This window comes from Eptatretus burgeri, chromosome 2, assembly GCF_056783735.1.
Source record: "Eptatretus burgeri isolate ZD-2024b chromosome 2, Ebu_testis_v1, whole genome shotgun sequence".
Classification (NCBI taxonomy): Eukaryota; Metazoa; Chordata; class Myxini; order Myxiniformes; family Myxinidae; genus Eptatretus; species Eptatretus burgeri.
The window spans coordinates 123,792,377-123,810,928 of NC_140962.1; the positions used below are offsets into that span (position 1 = coordinate 123,792,377).

The following is an 18,552-nucleotide window of genomic DNA, read 5'->3' on the forward strand; positions in this document are numbered from 1 at the left end:
TTCATGGCGATCAGTTTCGTATTGTGACTTGTCGCTGATGAACAGAAAAAATAACAAAATCGACTGATCAATATACTTGAAAAATCTTCGATTTTACAAGCAACAAACAGGCAGCGAGGGGTGAAAACAACCTCCTTCACCTTCGGTGACGGAGGTAAAAAAAAAAAAAAAAAAAACTTCCAAACTCTCTTCTTTATGTATTACATGATGATGCTGCTGCTGCTTTGAAAGCCTTGTACTCAGTGCTGCTCACCCATTGTGTGTTCTGCCCTTCTTACAAAGACTTTGTTGTGCTGTATTGTGAAACATCACAATGACTGAATGAGCTTTACCAAAAAATACCCATAAATTCAAATGTATCATTCTCCCACTATTATATGTTTTATCATGCGATCTTCTTCAAATGCACTTGCTTTGCCTACATGTAGCCGATGACAGCATACTAAGTGGTAATCTCTGTGAAAACGCTGTACAAGGGCATTCGAGATAAAAACGGCTTTGGAAACTTTTCTTCCACTTGCGTATTCTAACCTAGATGCCCTTGTTCACATATTTTGTTCTCCTCTCATGTAATTCAATATCTAATAGCGTAATTTGAAGGTTTCAAGTGAATAATAACTTTGTCGTTTCTCCATGCTTCTGAGCCTCAGATGATGAAACTGCTGCCTTTGGCTTGGTTCTATGTCAATGGGATGTAATTGCCTTTTCTCTGAATCGTCATCGTTATTTATAAACAAAATATTATGCCTTGATGTGGTGGAACCTTAGCATTGTTTATACTTCCACTTTAGGTTAGAAGGGAGCATGGGGATGGGGCTTGAGGGTTGAGAGCGGTAACCTTAATAGTCCATGGGCCAGGGATAAAAGTGGTATCATCTGAGGGCTGGTCAAGAAAGTTATTTTATTGCTTGAGTATATCATAGGACAACACAAAAACTGTATGATAGACTTTCCAACAGGGTAGCTCAAGGCAGTTGTGACGAATTTTAGGATTTGACCCAGCACATTCTCATCGAGGGTCATTTTCAGCACTCGAAACACAATTAAAACTTACTTTTGTCTCGTATATTAATATGTAAAGGTTATGAGGTGTTCTTACTGAATTATGACACTTAAGACAGTTCTTTTGATATGCATATTGCCATAGGGATCAAAATCATTACCCTTTTTATGTATTTCATTGTGATAATTTTGATGACTTAAGTGCCCAACTTCGAAGTATCATTTCTATAGCAATAACACTAAACAGTGAAATATATTGCAAGTTAAGATGCGTTTGTCGATGTGACTAATTCTTTAATACCATATCACACAGTAAGCCATGTATTTATGTTTCATTTCATTTATTCCAGAAAATCAGTATATGATAGAATAGATAAGTTTGCTTTCAGATTTCATCCTGAAATGTTGGACGGTCTTCTGAATATTGGTAGGATAAGTTCAAATTTTATCTTTACAGATATATCTTATATATTATTTCCAAGTTTGTGGTTTCGTGTCGCGCTATCTTCGACTTTGTTCTGCGCTCGAGTAACGTGCTATTCGGCTTACATTATCTCAAAGACCATATGAGGTGCATGGTACAAAAAAGTGAACAAAACGGTTCTGAAACAGTTAAATCGTATTCCACTTACTGCATTAAAGTAAAATTACTACTGATACTCTGCATCAGTTCCTTTCTCAAACACACCCACCCCAACATGTCGCGCAGAGCGTGGGTTATGCTAGTGGTTATTACATTCCACTTGTCAAGCAAATATTTAAGAATATTTAAGTGTATTTTGTAAGTTATATTTATATTAAGCATTAGTTTTATTATTAAAACCATTACCAAAGCCATTTATATCCATTAACAACAGCCGATTACTTCTTGTGAACATCTATGGTGGTGACGTCTTGTTCGGTAGTGCTTGTTTATAAATTATGACACTGAAGTCATGAGTGTTTATACAAATTTGTCATTTGTTTTCAGATTGGGATTGACCACTGAAACATAATGGAAGTACCACACAAGAAGGCGTGCACAGAGGAAGTTATGTGCATTATCTGCATGAAGAAATCTCCTGCCTCTGAGATCACAAAGCCAAAAGACACTGCTTCTTTTGAAACTCTCTTGGAAGCAGCAAAAATACAGAACTGCAATCGTATTACAGACTTGGACCCAAATGATTATGATGACGATCTACTTTACCATAGGAACTGCCGAGCCACTTTTACTCTCAAAAAGACACTGGAAAAATCAAGGGTATTACAGAAGGAAGCAACCACTTGAGCTTAAGTCTGCTAGAGAGCCATCTATGTCATCATCTACAGTTTTGCAAGAAGTTTGTATTTTCTGTGACAAGAAGAATAAGTATGTGAAGGGGACCAAGTCACGAGAAGTGTTACATCAGGCTAGAGAGTTGAGATCAGATACGACAGTGCGACAGGCTGCTTTGAATCAGATGAACGACAAGATCTTAACAATCACATCCAGAGAGTTAGTTGCTGCAGAAGCCCGATACCACAATTCATGCTATCGTAACTTCACCAGAGATGAGAAATCTAAAGCTGCTACACCCTCAGTCGAAGATGCAGAACAACGATATCAGGTAGCAGTTCAGAATGCATACAACATGCTCTTCGAACATATCAGAAATACATTATTCTCAGTACCTGAAGTGGTAAAATTGACCAGTTTGACAGACATATTTGGGAACCTCATGGGCATGTTAGGCTATAATCATGATGAAGTTCTTCCACAAAACAAGAAACAAATACAACGTCGGCTTGAATCAGAGTTTGGCGGATCGCTCCACTTTGTAATATAACCACCACCACCAATGGAAAACTTCTTGTCTACCCTGATAATTTAACAATTGGATCACTTGTCAAAGAGAATGATGAACTTAAGAGCAAATTGAGTTCTTTACCCAACTGAACTGGTTAGCCTATCGACAGGTGCGACAGCACCACCAGATGTTGTCAATGACCACCTCACAGCTCAGCAAAAAGGTGAGACAGCATACACAACATTCCAGGAATGTAGGATTGAACAGACCATGATTGGATTCTTTGATAAAATACCCAAACTGCAGCTGGAAATATTCGCTAGCATCAAACAGAAGGTGACCAAGAAGACATCAAACAAGGAGGTGATCCTAAAGACTGACCATAAACTTTTCGGACACATGCTCTTGGTTGCATCGAGTCAGAAAATTGAAATGAAGGAGGTGCTGCAGTATCCCCTGGGTCGTCTTCCATGGTCACTTGCCAACTGTGATGGAACTATAAAGAAGACAAATAAGGCTGCTCTGGCCAGGAAACTTGAGGCTAATGTATCTTCAGCTGAGGAAATCACGCAACCTTCAGCTTCTATCATCGACGGAATGAGCCTAATCCAGAAAACCAATGGAGACCACATGACCTTTGATGAACTAGTTGATCAGGTACTTGCCAATGTTATGAGAGCTGCTGGATCCAGTCAGCATGTGGATGTTGTGTTTGATGTATATAAACAGCTATCAATAAAAGATCCAGAGCGAACCACTAGAGGGTCTGACACTGGCATCAGATTCACCAACATAATATCAGGTCACAAAATCCAACAATGGCGACGGCTTCTATTTTGTGGTGCCAGTAAGACGAAGCTTATCCAATTCATTGTGGAACAATGGCAGGAACCCCATAGGCGTCAGAAACATGGAGAGAAGACGATGTATGTTACCAGTGGTGAAACATGTACAAAGATTACCTGTGATGAAGTTGTTGAAGTTGTTGAACTTAAAACATCACAAGAGGAAGCAGACACGTATCCTGCTTCATGTCAAGCATGCATCATCCGATGTCTTATCGATTGCCATCATTGCAGAGGATACAGACAACCTCATACTCTCTCTGGCATTCCATGAAACTATCAGCTGCAACATGTTCATGGATGAATGGATCTCCTGCTCCTGATGTAGTTCTTGAGTTCATGTCCTGCAAATGCAAGCGTGTCTGTAGCCTCCCAGGTTGTCAGTGTATGGTAAATGGATTGAATTGTACCGATGCCTGTACCTTACAGTCCTGTGATAACATGATGACGACATCATCAGGGATGAGGGACAAATGGATGAAGTATCTGATGATGAAGGACAGAGTGATAATGATATTACTTATTAGTGCTGAGATTTGAACAATATGCAACGATGTTTGGAGATTTTGTTTTCTTGTGTAAATATAGAGCAAATTAGACTACAACATGAACTATGATACATACCCGGTATATACATTTTATTTGGAGTTCCCTGTTCACTATTATAATGACTTCAGCTGACAGTTTGCATTATCACATGTTTGTAAATGTATATTTTTTTTAGGAATCTGTGTGAGCAATATTCACATCAAAGTAATGCATATCAGCAGTACTATAAACGGCTATGCAATACTAAGTCCAGTATAATTTCCAAAATTGTTTTTGTCTATGGCTAAGCGCATGTAAGTGGTTACCACCCCTATTTTAGGGCATACCCTGACTTGAGTGGCATTTTTTAAAAGTCACAAAGACTACTACTGGTCGTGAAATTTGGTTCATTGCACAGACTTTCACAGGTTCATTCATAGGGCCTTAAAATTATTTCATTGCACAGACTTGCACAGGTTCATTCATAGGACCTTAAAATATATAGGTTCATGGGTCTATGATGTAGATTGCTGAATCTACAGGATTTTTATTGTATATACATGCCCAGTATTGGCCTTTTTTCTTGTTTCATCTTAAAATATGACATATATTAGACCATGCAAAAATACAACATATAAAACATTCTATATGAAATTTCTCATCTAATCAAAAGGTTGTCACCCACCGTCTGAGAAAATCAGCATTTGTGTCGGTCAGTGGTGGATTCGCATGATATATATGCACATTCTGGCATATTTTTTATTTTTTTCTTGTTTTATTGCCCTTTTAAAGCCTGGGACTATGAAATCCCTAACAAAATGACTAGTTTATCAATAACTCATATTTACATGTCTTTAATTATTAAACTTATTACCAATAATCAATGTAAAAAAAATTGAGATGATCTGGGTGGATACTGAATTACAGCGGCTTGACCGAACTTTCCAACCCAAATGTCCGACTGCATGTCACGTTTTAAAAAAAATGCTTTTATTCTTCTGTGCATCAGATTATTTTCACTAAAATTTATTTACAAATGGGGCACAGTGATATGGATATAATAGTATAAAAAAATATATTGAAAACATGCATGGCTTTGGTTTTAGAGTAATTTTGCATTTTTGTCCGACTGCACGTCACACTTTTTTGAATTCGATTAAAAAATTAATTTTCTTAAATTTAAAAAAAATATTTTTCCAAGTATTTAAACAAGATTTTATCAATTTAGAAGGCAGTTAAAACAGTTTTGGAGAATTTAGAGAGCTTTTTGTTACTCCCAGAATTGATTGAATTGAAAATTTACGTCCAAGAATTTGTTCGATAAATCTTCTCTCTTTTAGTGCTTTTCAGCATCTGACATTCACTGAATAGAGCAGAAATAAAAAAATAGGTATGTATTATTTCTTAATAATCCCAGAAATTGGTATTTTGATTATTAGATGAGTTGCTAGAATAAGTTACTTACTATGGTAAATGGAGTTTTTTTTTTTTCATTTATTTTGCCAAAAAAGAAAATAAATAAAAATTAGGTAATTTCATTGAAAACTCGCAAAACCATCAGAAAACCAAACCCTTCTTCAAAGTATATTTTGGTATATATATATATATATATATGTAATTAAGCTATACGGTTTTTTGTTCTGAACTCAGCTCGACTTACACTTTCAGGAAAATGTAGTGAGAAGGCAATGGAACAAACGTAATTTTTTGACATTTTTGAAACAGAGTGGTAACTACTTACATGCTCTTAGCCCTATCTAACTTGTTTACGATTTGTGGGTTTGAAAAGCTACGATATTTTTTGTCAAGTAATGTATTTAAAAAGTACTTCATAATATTGAGCATGTCCAAACACACCTAATTGATAAATTAATGCACAATTTTTCCGTTTCTAGTAACTGTATTGATTGTATTGACTTAATGTGTAAATATGTTTCAACAGTTTTGGTGATTGTTACGTTTTTTTTACAAAAAGACCCCCCATGCATTCAAGCTGGTATAATGACACTAAGCTACTCCACACAGAAGTCTATCATGCTGTTTTGTGTCCCAGACACATATACCTATTTAAGAAATCCAAAAGTGTTACCTGTCCTCAGATGATACCAATTCATGAAAATCAGGGGTCTGGCCCATGGACTATAAAGTTGGATTGGTGTTCACGCCGTGCACATCCATACTTTGAGAATATACGCTGTGGAATCATGTGCTTCTCACATTCTCCCATCTTGTCTGCAAGCAAAGTGGCATAACCGTCTGTTTTCAAACATGAGCTTAAACTCTAATTTCCAGCACAAACACTTGTCGCATCTTTATACTGCTCAGTACTTGGTAGAGATGGTTGGTGCCAAAAGATTTTTTGAATTGCAGTACACTGTAATACAGAAGATTGACTGCAATACGTGCCGTGACATGTTGCAATCGTGAATTCTGACTAAAAAGTGTTATTCGAACCTGTTCCTACATTTTTTCTTCCTCCCCCCCACCCCCCCCCAGTAATTTCAGGTGTGACTTAATAAATGACGAACTTCATTTGAAATTATTGTCTCGTTAGGTCATCTCTTCGAGCATGACCATAATATGGGTGTTGATGTCCTTCGATCCATCTGTCCGTTCATTATGAAGTTGAAGCGGGAGATCTGGTCACTAGTGATCCTGATAGAGGTCGATGAGACGTACACGATGGTATGACTTTCAAGGTCACCGAAGGTCAAGGTCACGAGGCCTTTGAAGTTGCGAAAATGACGATTTTCAAATTCTATCTCCTCTGCCGTTTCTCAAGCGATCTTGAATTTGATTGTAGCAAATGAATCTATGGGACAATATCTAAATTTGGATCAGGCCAGATTTTCGATATTCGCTTTCGTTTTCGTGTCACGTGACTTCAAATTTGGCAAAAAATGCGAAAATGACGATTTTCTTGCGAAAATGACGATTTTCAAAATCTATCTCCTCCTACATTTCTCAAGCAATCTTGAATTTGATTGTGGCATATGAATCTATGGGACAATATCTAAATTTTGTCAGGCCGGATTTTCGATATTGGTTTTCTTTTTCGTGTCACGTGACTTCAAAGTTGGCAAAAAATGCGAAAATGACGATTTTCAAAATCTATCTCCTCTTACCTTTCTCAAGCAATCTTGAATTTGATTGTGGCATTTGAATCTATGGGACAATATCTAAATTTGCTCAGGCCGGATTTTCGATATTCGCTTTCGTTTTCGTGTCACGTGGCTTCAAAGTTGGCAAAAAATGCGAAAATGACGATTTTCAAAATCTATCTCCTCTGCCGTTTCTCAAGCGATCTTGAATTTGATTGTAGCATATGAATCACTGGGACAATATCTAAATTTTGGTCGGGCCGGATTTTCGATATTCGCTTTCGTTTTCATGTCACGTGACTTCAAAGTTGGCAAAAAATGCAAAAATTACAATTTTCAAAATCTATCTCCTCCTACATTTCTCAAGCAATCTTGAATTTGATTGTGGCAAATGAATGTATGGGACAATATCTAAATTTGGTCAGGACGGATTTTCGAATTTCGCTTTCGTTTTCACATCACGTGACTTCAAAGTTTGCAAAATCTACCCTACCTTCAGGAGGCTATATATTCTCTACTGGGCATGGTAAAAGTTAGTGAATGGTGTCATTGCATAGCAGCTGACCTTGTATATTACATTTATACATTTTCCGCCGAAAGTGCAAAAGTTTCAAAACCCGAAATGTAAACGTCGGCATTTATTTTTAAAATATAATTTCGTGCACGTGCGCCAAAATGCCGAATCATCTTTAACCAAACTGCGCAGTTCGAGCTGCGCAGTGGAGCCACGCAGTAGAACTGCGCATTAGTCTTCGGTCATAACTGTACATTGAGAACTTGTGGTATTATTTCTCGCAGAGATGACCATCACTCCCGCACGGGGGTAATTTTTTTATTCTTCAATTTACAAGAAATGAAAGGAACACAACAACTGAAGCAGAACTTCAGGAGATCGATAAAATATAACTCAACTTAAAAATGCTAAGTTCAGACGATATATTTTGCAGTGTATGCAAGTTGCGCGATTGTGTATGAATTCGGTAAACATCGTAACCACAGCACGCATAATGCTGGGCAATACCTCATTTGGGAGCTCTTGGGTTCAGACAGTGCATGCGGAGGTTTACAAATATCGATATCCGTGCAATTTCAAGTTGTGTGCATTTTTTATGGCTACATTGCGTACACTGGTGGTGTATAGGCTGTCACTGGTTCACACATTTACCGGAAGTAAAAATAAATAAATAAAAACATATATGTATGTATAACCACAAACTATTCAGTCAATTCCATCCAACGTTGAATTAACTCTTTTACTACAATAATGTGTGTGTTTGTCTGTCATGTCGTTATCTCCATATGAGGGTTTCACAAGGTAGAACGGAGTCGTTCCAGGTCTCAAAGTATCCACCTAGGTTTCACTCAGGGATCATGATTCATGGACCAAGCAGTGAGGTTTCCTTATTCTCAACGTTTTGTTACGAGGGCTCTTTTCAGCATCGTCACCTACCCAGGGCAGCTTCCAACTGCAGTTCATTATTTATATTCCCAGGGATGGTTTTTTTATCTCTCTTTTAGTTTCTTTATCATCCTTTTTGCTGCGATCTATCACATGTACAATTTCAGTGTCGTGGGCTTCCAAGATCTTTTCACTTAATTTTTGAGATGTTGGTGTTTAATCATTGGGTACTGACACCGCAATTAGCAGTGCCATTTATTTATTTATTTTTGTGCCCCAGTCGTGTTTCCCTGATTTTATTTATATACTCGCAAATACAACCCGTCGCTTCGCTGACGGGGGTGTAAAGGGGAGGGGTGGAGAAAGAAAGGGAGGGAAAGTGGGAGAAGAGAGAGAGTGGAGGCAGGACATGGGGGAAGTTAGGAATGGGTAAGAGCGTGGAAGGGGGGGGAGGTCGGGAGAGCTATGCTTCACCAAATGTAGAGACAGACACAGACACAGACACAGGAAAAAAAAGGTGAGGAGTGGAGGTGGGGTTAGCAAAGACAGTGTGTTATGCTTAATGAACAAACACAAATTAAAAAAAAACTCATGTCAGAACAGCTGTACACAATGATACATCAGAGTTTGTAAAGTTAACCATTGGCACATCTGCAAAAACTTTGATATCCCAGTTCCAGAAAATTTGTGGGAACGTTAACCAAAAGCGTGGACTGTAAACATGGAAGTACTGCTCATACACGACCTAATGATCCCATCGAGCATGTACATCGAAAACAAAGTGCTGCGACCAGATATCATACTCGGGTACAAAAAAGAGAGAAGAAGGCATTGCAACGTGAGGTGTATTGCTGAGCTGAAGAATGCCAAAGTTGTACCAATGATAGTTGGAGCTCTGGGAATGATGACAAAGAACCTCAGAGAGAAAACCATCCCTGGGAATATTATTACACACGAACTACAGTTGGAAGCTGTCGGGGGCTCATTGATGATTCTGAAGAGAGCCCTCGACACAAAACTTTGAGAACAGAAAAATTCACAGCCTGGTCCGTGAATCGTGACCCCTTACCAAAATAAAGGTGGATACTTTGTGCCCACTCTGGGAGGACTCCATTCCACATTCTGAAACTCTCATTTGAAGACACCATTCAACAACACACACACACACACACACACACACACACACACACACACACACACACACACACACACACACACACACACACACGGAGGTGGATACTTTGAGACGTGGTATGTCTGGTTCACCTCCTGATACCCACCCACATGTGGAGATAGGCAAGAGCAACTTGCACGCACACACACACACATGTGCGCATAGACACAAACACGCTCATACAGAGGTGGATACTTTGAGACCTGGGAGGGCTCCATTCCACTTTCTGAACCCCCTGTGTGGAGAAAACAACCAACACACACACACACACACACACACACACACACACACACACACACACACACACACACACACACACACACACACACACACACACACACACACACACACACACGGTGGAGGAGCTCCTTGTGAGCCAACGGCCATCCATATCTAGTGCCCAACTGTGTCTGCAGACGTCGTCCTGCAGTTGGGTTACTTTTTATTAGGAGGTGGTAGCAGGATTTGCGCTTCCGCCACCGTAAAACACTTCATCCCGCAAAAAGAAATCTGAAGACCCACTCCGTGGGAGTACCTCCTGTGCAGCTTCCCTTCGCAGGTTCCCTTCCCTAACAGCTCACTGGATGACGGGATTGGAGCAAAGCCTTCGGGACCCCCAAACTTTGATGAAAGGAGGGAAACCACGGGGTAACGTTCCAGGGTCAGATTGCGGTAGTGTGTGTCATGGTGGTGCTGAGGTGTCATTCACCAGACGGCGGTCTCCTTGGGTTAACCTAAGGCAGTCACTTCGGGTGGGTGCCTGAAATGTCCTATCCCTAAGAGAGGATGATCACCTGTCTCTGTTATCGTCTGAGCTCAAACATTTGGACATCGGTATTGCAGCACTCTCTGACGTTCGGACACCGGATAGGGCCGAGATCATGGCAGGTGGTTACACCTACTATTGGTCTGGTCGCTCTGATAGTTACCATGCCCAATGAGTTGCTGTAGCTGTGTCCAACAAGCTGACTCCAATGATAATTGAGGTAACACCGGTCAACGAGCAAATTATGAGACCAAGGATTTGTCACTCATTGGGTGTCATTTTCCTGGTCTCTGTACATACCCTGACTGAGGCGAGTGATGTCACCGTGAAGGACGCATTCCATGCCACACTTAGGTCTGGTTGATCAGTGCCCCAGGCGAGATACTCTTCTAGTCTTGGTGGATTTTAATGCATCAATTGGAACTGATAGGGATGGTTATAAGACATGTGTTGGTCCCCATGGATCTGGAACTGTGAACCAGAATAGCAATAAATAGTTTGACTTTGCAAGAAGTCATGGACTTGTGGTGGCTGGTTCATGGTATCAGCGCCCACAAGCTCATTGTGGACTTGGTATTCCTATGCTGGTGGTGTGGCAAAGGAGATTGACCATGTGCTCGTTGATGGTCGCTGGAGGATAATCCAGAACTGCAGGGTCCACCGGAGTGCTCAGTTCCTCAATACTGATCACAGGCTTGTTCTAGCAACTCTGAAGTCGCAGCTTAAATCCAGGAGAATGGTACCATCCCAGCCAAGGCTGGATGTTGGCAAGCTCAAGGATGAGAGGGTAGCTGAGGAGTTTACGAACAGGCTGAGTGGAAATTTTGGGAGTCTGGGTGCTTTGGAGGATACTGAAGAGTTGTGGAGTGCCGACAAGACCACCATCCTTGATGTTTCCGGGAGATGTCTTGGAACTCACCGTAGGGCGAAGAAGAATTTTGTCCCTCAAGGGACACTGGATACCATTGACCAGAGTTGCAGGGCCAGGCTGGATAGTAGAGCTGAGCTGTTCAGGGAGCTGAGGTGTAAAACTAAGTGCTTTAAGGGTGGACAAGGAGATCGATGTGCGAGGAATCTGTGAGGGGGTAGAGAATCACTTGTGGCCAAGTGATTCTCGTCTTACTTACAGGGTAATTTGCGCATTGCATTCCTCCAAGCCCATCCCTCGGTTTTCTTCAGTTTGAGCAGAGGGTGGTGGGCTCTTGACAGAGGAGTCGGAAGTGAAGGCCTGCTGGGCTGGTTACTTTGAACAACTTTACCAGGCTGATCCACAAGCTGTTGAGTTGGATGTTTGGGGTGTTACTATCCCGATTGCTGACCCTCCAATCAATTGCGGTCCACTTTCATTTGTGGAAACACAGACTGCGGTGAACCGGTTGAAATAGAGTAAAGCTCCTGGGATCTTGGCATCCGTGCTGAACTTCTCAAGGCTGATGGAAATGCTGTACTCGTGTCGTTGCATGCAGTTCTGTTCTCTGTCTGGAACACAGGCATCATCCCAACTGACTGGAAGAGGGACCTTGTTGTCACTCTCTGGAAAGGAAAGGGTGATCGCCAAGACTGCAACAATGACCGAGGGGTGATGCTGCTCCCATCACGAGGGTGAGGGGTGGGTGGTGGGTGGTTGTGATGCCGGATCCAAGGTGTTTGCTTGGATAATTATTGTTTAGGTCTGCCACCATCTGTTTGAGCACCAGTGTCCAGAGCAGTCAGGCTTTACACCAAAGAGGTCAATGATTGACCATACCCTTGCTCTTTGGGTCTTCAACGAACGCAGATGAGAGTATTGGCAGGGGCTGCTTGCAGCCTATGTTGATCTCTGTAAAGCGTTTGAATCAGTGAATTGGGATGCCCTCTGGAGGATTCTTGGTCTTTGTGGGGTGCCACCAAAACTGATCGATCTGATTTCTGAACTCCACTCTGGTAGTGAGAGTGCTGTGAGATGTGGTGCTACCCTCTCTGACTTATTTCCAGTTGTTACTGGAGTTCGTCAGGTGTGTGTGTGTGTGTGTGATGGCCCCCACACTTTTTAGCACTTGTATGGACTGGATTCTGGAGAGGATGTCAGGGAGATCAAATTGTCGTGCATTGTTAACCTCCGCCATCGAAGATCAGAGGTTACTGTTTTCACCCCTTTCTGTTTGTTTGTTTGTTTGTTTGTGAACAGTATTACAGAAAAACTCCTCGACGGATTTCGACGAAACTTGGTGGGGGATTACGTATGGTCCAAGGATCATGCCATTAGATTTTGGACTTGGTCCAAAGTCCAATATGGCCACTATGGTGGCCATTTTGAAAAGATAATTGAATTTTTGTTTTTGCATTTCTACATGTTTTAAGTGATTTCCAACCCCCCCACCCCCAAAAAAAAATTGTTAGAGAAAAAAAAATGTTTTGCAACTTTTTTTTCAACAAAATTTCGATTTTTTTTTTTTTTTTTTTTTTTGCATATCTACATGTTCTAAGTGATTTCCAACAAAAAAACATGCCGGAATTATAATTGTGGCTGATTCTCGAACTTCAGGTGGATATACCCACGTAAAATCAATTTCTGTCTCAAGGAATCTAGTTATGACGAATGATTTGAGTATGTAAAAGTTAAAAGTAAAAGGGAAAGTTGCAAACTATAACTCTGTGAGCACTGTTGACGTCAAATTGAATGAATAGGATATCAGGTTCACTTGAGTGACCTAGCAGTATTGGCGGCGGAGGTTTTGCACTCTACCGAGTGCTCCCCCTCTAGTTTGGGAATGTCAAGATCTCTGACCTTGATTTCGCAGGTGATGTAGTCGTCTTTGCGGAGACTCTGGAGATCCTTTTGGGGGCCCTCTAGGTGCTGAATGAAGAGTTGGGGCCACTGGGATTCTGGATTTCCTGGGTCAAAATTAAGATCCAGGCTTTCAATGATATCTTGGATGCTGCTGTCCTGTCTGTACCTGTTTGTGGCGAGGATGTTGAGGTCATGGAGAGATTCACTTACCTTTGCAGTGATGTTCTTGTCTCTGCTGGCTGTGAGCCAGAGGTCAATTGATGTCTGGGTTGGGCCTCGGAAGTCATGGATTCACTGGATCATGGGGTGTGGCACTGTCCGTACCTCTGCTGGAGGATGAAAGTCCAAGTCTTCAGGTCCTTGGTGCTTCCAGTCCTGCTCTATGGATGTGAGACTTGGACTCTGACCAGGGATCTGAGATGGAGACTTATTTCCTTTGGTACCCTTTCTCTTTGGAGAATCCTTGGCTATCGCTGGTGGGAATTTGTGACCAACGAGCGGTTGCTGAGAGAGACTCAAATGAGATTTGTTACCTGTATCGTTCGTGAGCATCAGCTGTGGCTGTATGGACATGTGGCTCATTTTTCTGACGCTGATTATGCTCAGCAGATTCTCTCAGCGAGAGAGCCTCGTGAGTGGAGGAGACCAATGGGCCGACCACGTGCCTCGTGGTTGCAGCAGATTGATCAACATCTCAAGGAGATGGGGATGAGTCAGGCATCTGTCTGGGGGATGGCCAGATGGAGGCCCCTGGAATACCAGTGGAAAGTGGACTCAGCTATGCCGCTGCTCCAGCGCATGCTCCCATACCTGACTTGACATACATGTATACACGCACACTGAAGTGGATACTATGAGACCTCGGAGGGCTCCTTTCCACTTTCTGATTCCTGTATATGGAGATATCAACCAACGACCAATAACCAACAACACACACATTGGTGCCAAATGCCATTGTGGTAATACAGTGTATAAATGTACCCACACATCAAGTCAATAAAAACGACAAACACAAATATTTACCGTTGAACAGTGTTCTTGGAAAGAGGAATGAAAGTGGGTAATTAGCGAAATTCAATTCAAAAATGTATCAAGCCACTGAACACATAATATTGATCTATACCCAATGCCATCACAGCTAGAACAAACATGGCGAACACCTGGTCGGACGTACTTTATTGTTGTTTTTTTAATCTGTACCGATGTCGAAGTGAGAGGTGGATTACAAATGGAGATCGCACAAAAGGGTTAAACAAAGCGATGTCCTGTAAAAATAAAATTTCACATTTTCAGTGGATGAAACACCTCCCGAGGCACCCACTGCACCATGCGGCACTGCGGGACCCAACAAAAGCAGAAACGTACGTCAAATCGATGTGAGATTGAAAGCACGTGTACTTTTTCCAGAAACGAATAACCAAGCAGCTTGGAGAGTGCTCGTTTAGTGTCTTCAGCATTATTGCAAGCACCACAACAAAACGGTCGATAAGAAACATCTGCCTTGGCACGCAATTGGCAATCACCGAACCCTCATGTTCAACATTCACCTCCCGGAGACGCCTGAAATGTCAAATATGTCCGAATTGGACAAATAAACACTTTTCAAGGAGTCGGAACTGCTTGTAAGTTCGATTCTGGAGCTTAAAGTTTGTAATTCACCTTAGTTTAAGAGATACTCGTGGTGATCGCATGTGTAGAAATGAAATAAAACATCAAACGCCGACGTCTCCGGGCGTTTATAAGCATTGCAATGTACCCAATGATTCGTAGCTATGATGAACAGCTTGTTCCAAGTCAGGGTGAGGTTGAGCAGGCCATAAAACATGGCGGCTTCAGACCCCGGCGAGGTTACCCAGGAAACACCTGAAGACACCAGAGAGCGAGGTGGCCGAGGATCGCCTGATGAAGGATATAATTAAATAAGGCCATTAATTATCCTTAAAAGGGGTGTTTTAACTCAAACACCCAATTTTTACTCTTTTACTTCTTTGGAGTTTTCTTAGTGTGCATGTAGTTTCAGGCTGCTGGGTTTTGGAGTTATGGAGGACGCACACAGACGCAGACACACGCACACACACACGCACACAGACGCACACAGACGCACACAGACGCGCGCACACACACACACACACACACACACACACACACACACACACACACACACACACACACACACACACACACTCTCTCTTTTATTAGTATACATAGATGTCAGATATTAATGCCACACCTCTGGACAAATTGCCCTGAAATTTGCTGTACCACATTATTACCTCTGTCACCGAAGGTGAAGGAGGTTATGTTTTCACCCCTGTCTGTTTGTTTGTTTGTGTGCAGGATATCTCAAAAGGTTGCAGACGGATCCAGATGAAATTTGGTCGGCAGGTTGCGTGTGTGACAAAGACGAACTGATTAGGTTTTGGTTAACATCCGGATCCGGATCCGACTAGGAGAATTCTTTAAGTGATTCTTCACCATTGAGAGATGGGGACAAAAACGATATATAGCATGAAATCTCAAAAAGTTGGGGACGGATTCGGACGAAACTTGGTGGACACATTGGGTGTGTGACAAGGAAGAAATGATTCAATTTTGGTGAAGATCTGGATCCGGATTGGCCCATAATTCACAGACTGCCAATATGACAGCTGAAGTGGATTGTGTGGACTGATGTCGTGAAATTTGTTGACTCCAGTGTGTATGACAAAGACAATACAATGGCGAGAAACTGCAATGTTCTCTTCATTTCTACCCTTGTGCAGCTGAAGGCAGGAGGCTTTATGTTTTCAGGTTGTCCCTGAGTCCATCTGTCTGTTGTCAGTTTTTTGTTCAAATGATAACTTGTGAACCACTGAAGGGATTTCAGCCAGATTTGGCACAATTATAAGATGTAATTCAAAGCTGAAATGCTTACATGTTGGGTTCGAAAGATACAAGTTCAAAGGGCATGTGCTGATTAATCTCTATATGAATTGGCTAAGGAACCAGCTTTGTCCGCACTTCTCCTACCGGCGACGATGTGCATGTGTTTCTTTGACTGCAAACCTACCCTCGTGTGTTCGTCATTTGCAGTCGATATAATGACTATTGGAAACCTTTGTTTATGGGTTGTTTCCCAGCAATAGACATGCACTCTGCCCTTTACGAACAGCCATTTTGCTTTTGTGCAGACGACATAAAATACATCATATATTTCATGGCCATATACTTTGTCTTCATGCTTAATGGTATTTGATCATATGGCTCAGTGGTTAACTTGCGCATATGTGGACCTGCAGGCCCCGAGTTCGAAGCTCACTGGTGTAAATTATTATTATTAATAATTTTTAATATCTATCTGTTTTATTGAATGCCACAAGCAAGCGAGCTTGACATTTACTTCCACATGTTGTCTCTCCTGTGCATCAGAAACCAAAGTCTCAGTTTCCAATAATAAATTTGTCCACTCCGAGTTGTTACGATACCTACCCTTCACTTCACCTTCAGTTGGGTCACGATATCGCACCCTTGGTGTCACGGGTTTCCGCTGGTTGAATAAAATTTTGTTACTGCAACAATTTGTGATCCTTTGAAGGGATTTCCACCAAACTTGGCACAAGTATGGACTATAATACAGAGTGGAACATGATCCATTTATTTTGGATTCAACAGGTCAGTCATGTGCCTTTTGAAAATCATTTTGTAGACCATAATTCGAGTTTAGAAGCATGTGATGTTTTCTCTCTTCTACCTCTCTCTCTCTCTCTCTCTCTCTCTCTCTCTCTCTCTCTCTCTCTCTCTATCTCTATCTCTATCTCTATCTCTATCTCTATCTCTATCTCTATCTCTATCTCTATCTCTATCTCTATCTCTATCTCTATCTCTATCTCTATCTCTATCTCTATCTCTATCTCTATATCTATCTATCTATCTATCTATCTATCTATCTATCTATCTATCTATCTATCTATCTATCTATCTATCTATCTATCTATCTATCTATCTATCTATCTATCTATCTATCTATCTATATATATTCTATTTTCTAGTTGGTCAACATCACTTATTGTATTTCTTTAAGCCAAAACTACTCACAATGTTGGCATTTCCTCTGTCATTTAAAAAAATTTTATCACCTCATCTTCGTTTGCCAAGGCTATTACACATACATGACAGGTATATGACGTCACCTTATGGAGAAACATTCGAGCATGGCTGGCATCGTTTTCAACACGTTTTTTCTGAAAAGCTGTTAGTTTGCACATGCTAATTTGTAACCATTACATTCGTAAATTAAAAAAACGCAATATTCCGGGATGTTAAAAAAAAAGTATTGGAATACGTATTGTTAAAACAAATTCCAATAGCAATAAACCGATATATCAGTTAAAAAACACTCATGTCTAATATTTTTAATATTCTCATCCTGCGCCAACAAACATAACGTCCGACGGAACAAGCATTTCTTTCCATTGCAATTCTTAGGTATACCAGCGACAACCAATTCACAGAACATTAACACACTTTTACAAAATCGTTCATAAAGAATTTGACACACCAACTCTGTTTGTTATGGTCTTTCTAGGTCTTTTGTAATCCTTTGTTAATTATTTATTTGAAGCTTCTCCCCATATTGAGGTGTGACATCCCTTTTGATTTTGATTTTGATTTTGTAACAATGTTTGAAAAACAACCTAGTACTACGTCTGCTCGATTGTAACTTGTGCCATTGATTCATCGGACAACAGTACAACCACGCGTCTAGCGTTGTTAACGTCAGCCAGTTTGCCTGCCGGGTAACCCGCTGGTCCTGCACTTTAAGCGGGTGTATCGGGTGTCCTTTCAGCCCACTCGATACAGAGGTGGTGTAAGCATTGCAATAAGGTTATGCTGCTTTGTCTGAGGGGGTGGTGTAAGTAAGCCTCTTGTAGTTCACTGGTTTAAAAATGGCTGCAGAATCTTTTGTTTTTCTTTCAGCGGGGGGAAAAAAATATTGAGGCCAAATTATACATATTTTAACTTGGGAATGTACCTCCTAGTTCGGAGTAGATGGAGGATAAGACGTTTTTGAAGAGGGTTGAGCCTCCAATATTAGGTAAACAAGGATGTCCTTAAGCCAGTTTTATAGTTAACCAACAGAAGTAATTCAGTATTTCAAGGTCCTTAACACCTAAAAATAATAATAATAATAATAATAATAATAATAATGGCAATTTTAT

At 40.9% G+C, this 18,552-nt stretch overlaps 1 protein-coding gene across 7 annotated transcripts in view; it reads left to right on the top strand.

Moving 5' to 3' along the window:
* Nucleotides 1–18,552, top strand: part of LOC147032987 (phosphatidylinositol 4-phosphate 3-kinase C2 domain-containing subunit alpha-like) — a 168,508-nt gene that overhangs the window by 5,218 nt on the left and 144,738 nt on the right. The window lies entirely within an intron of this gene.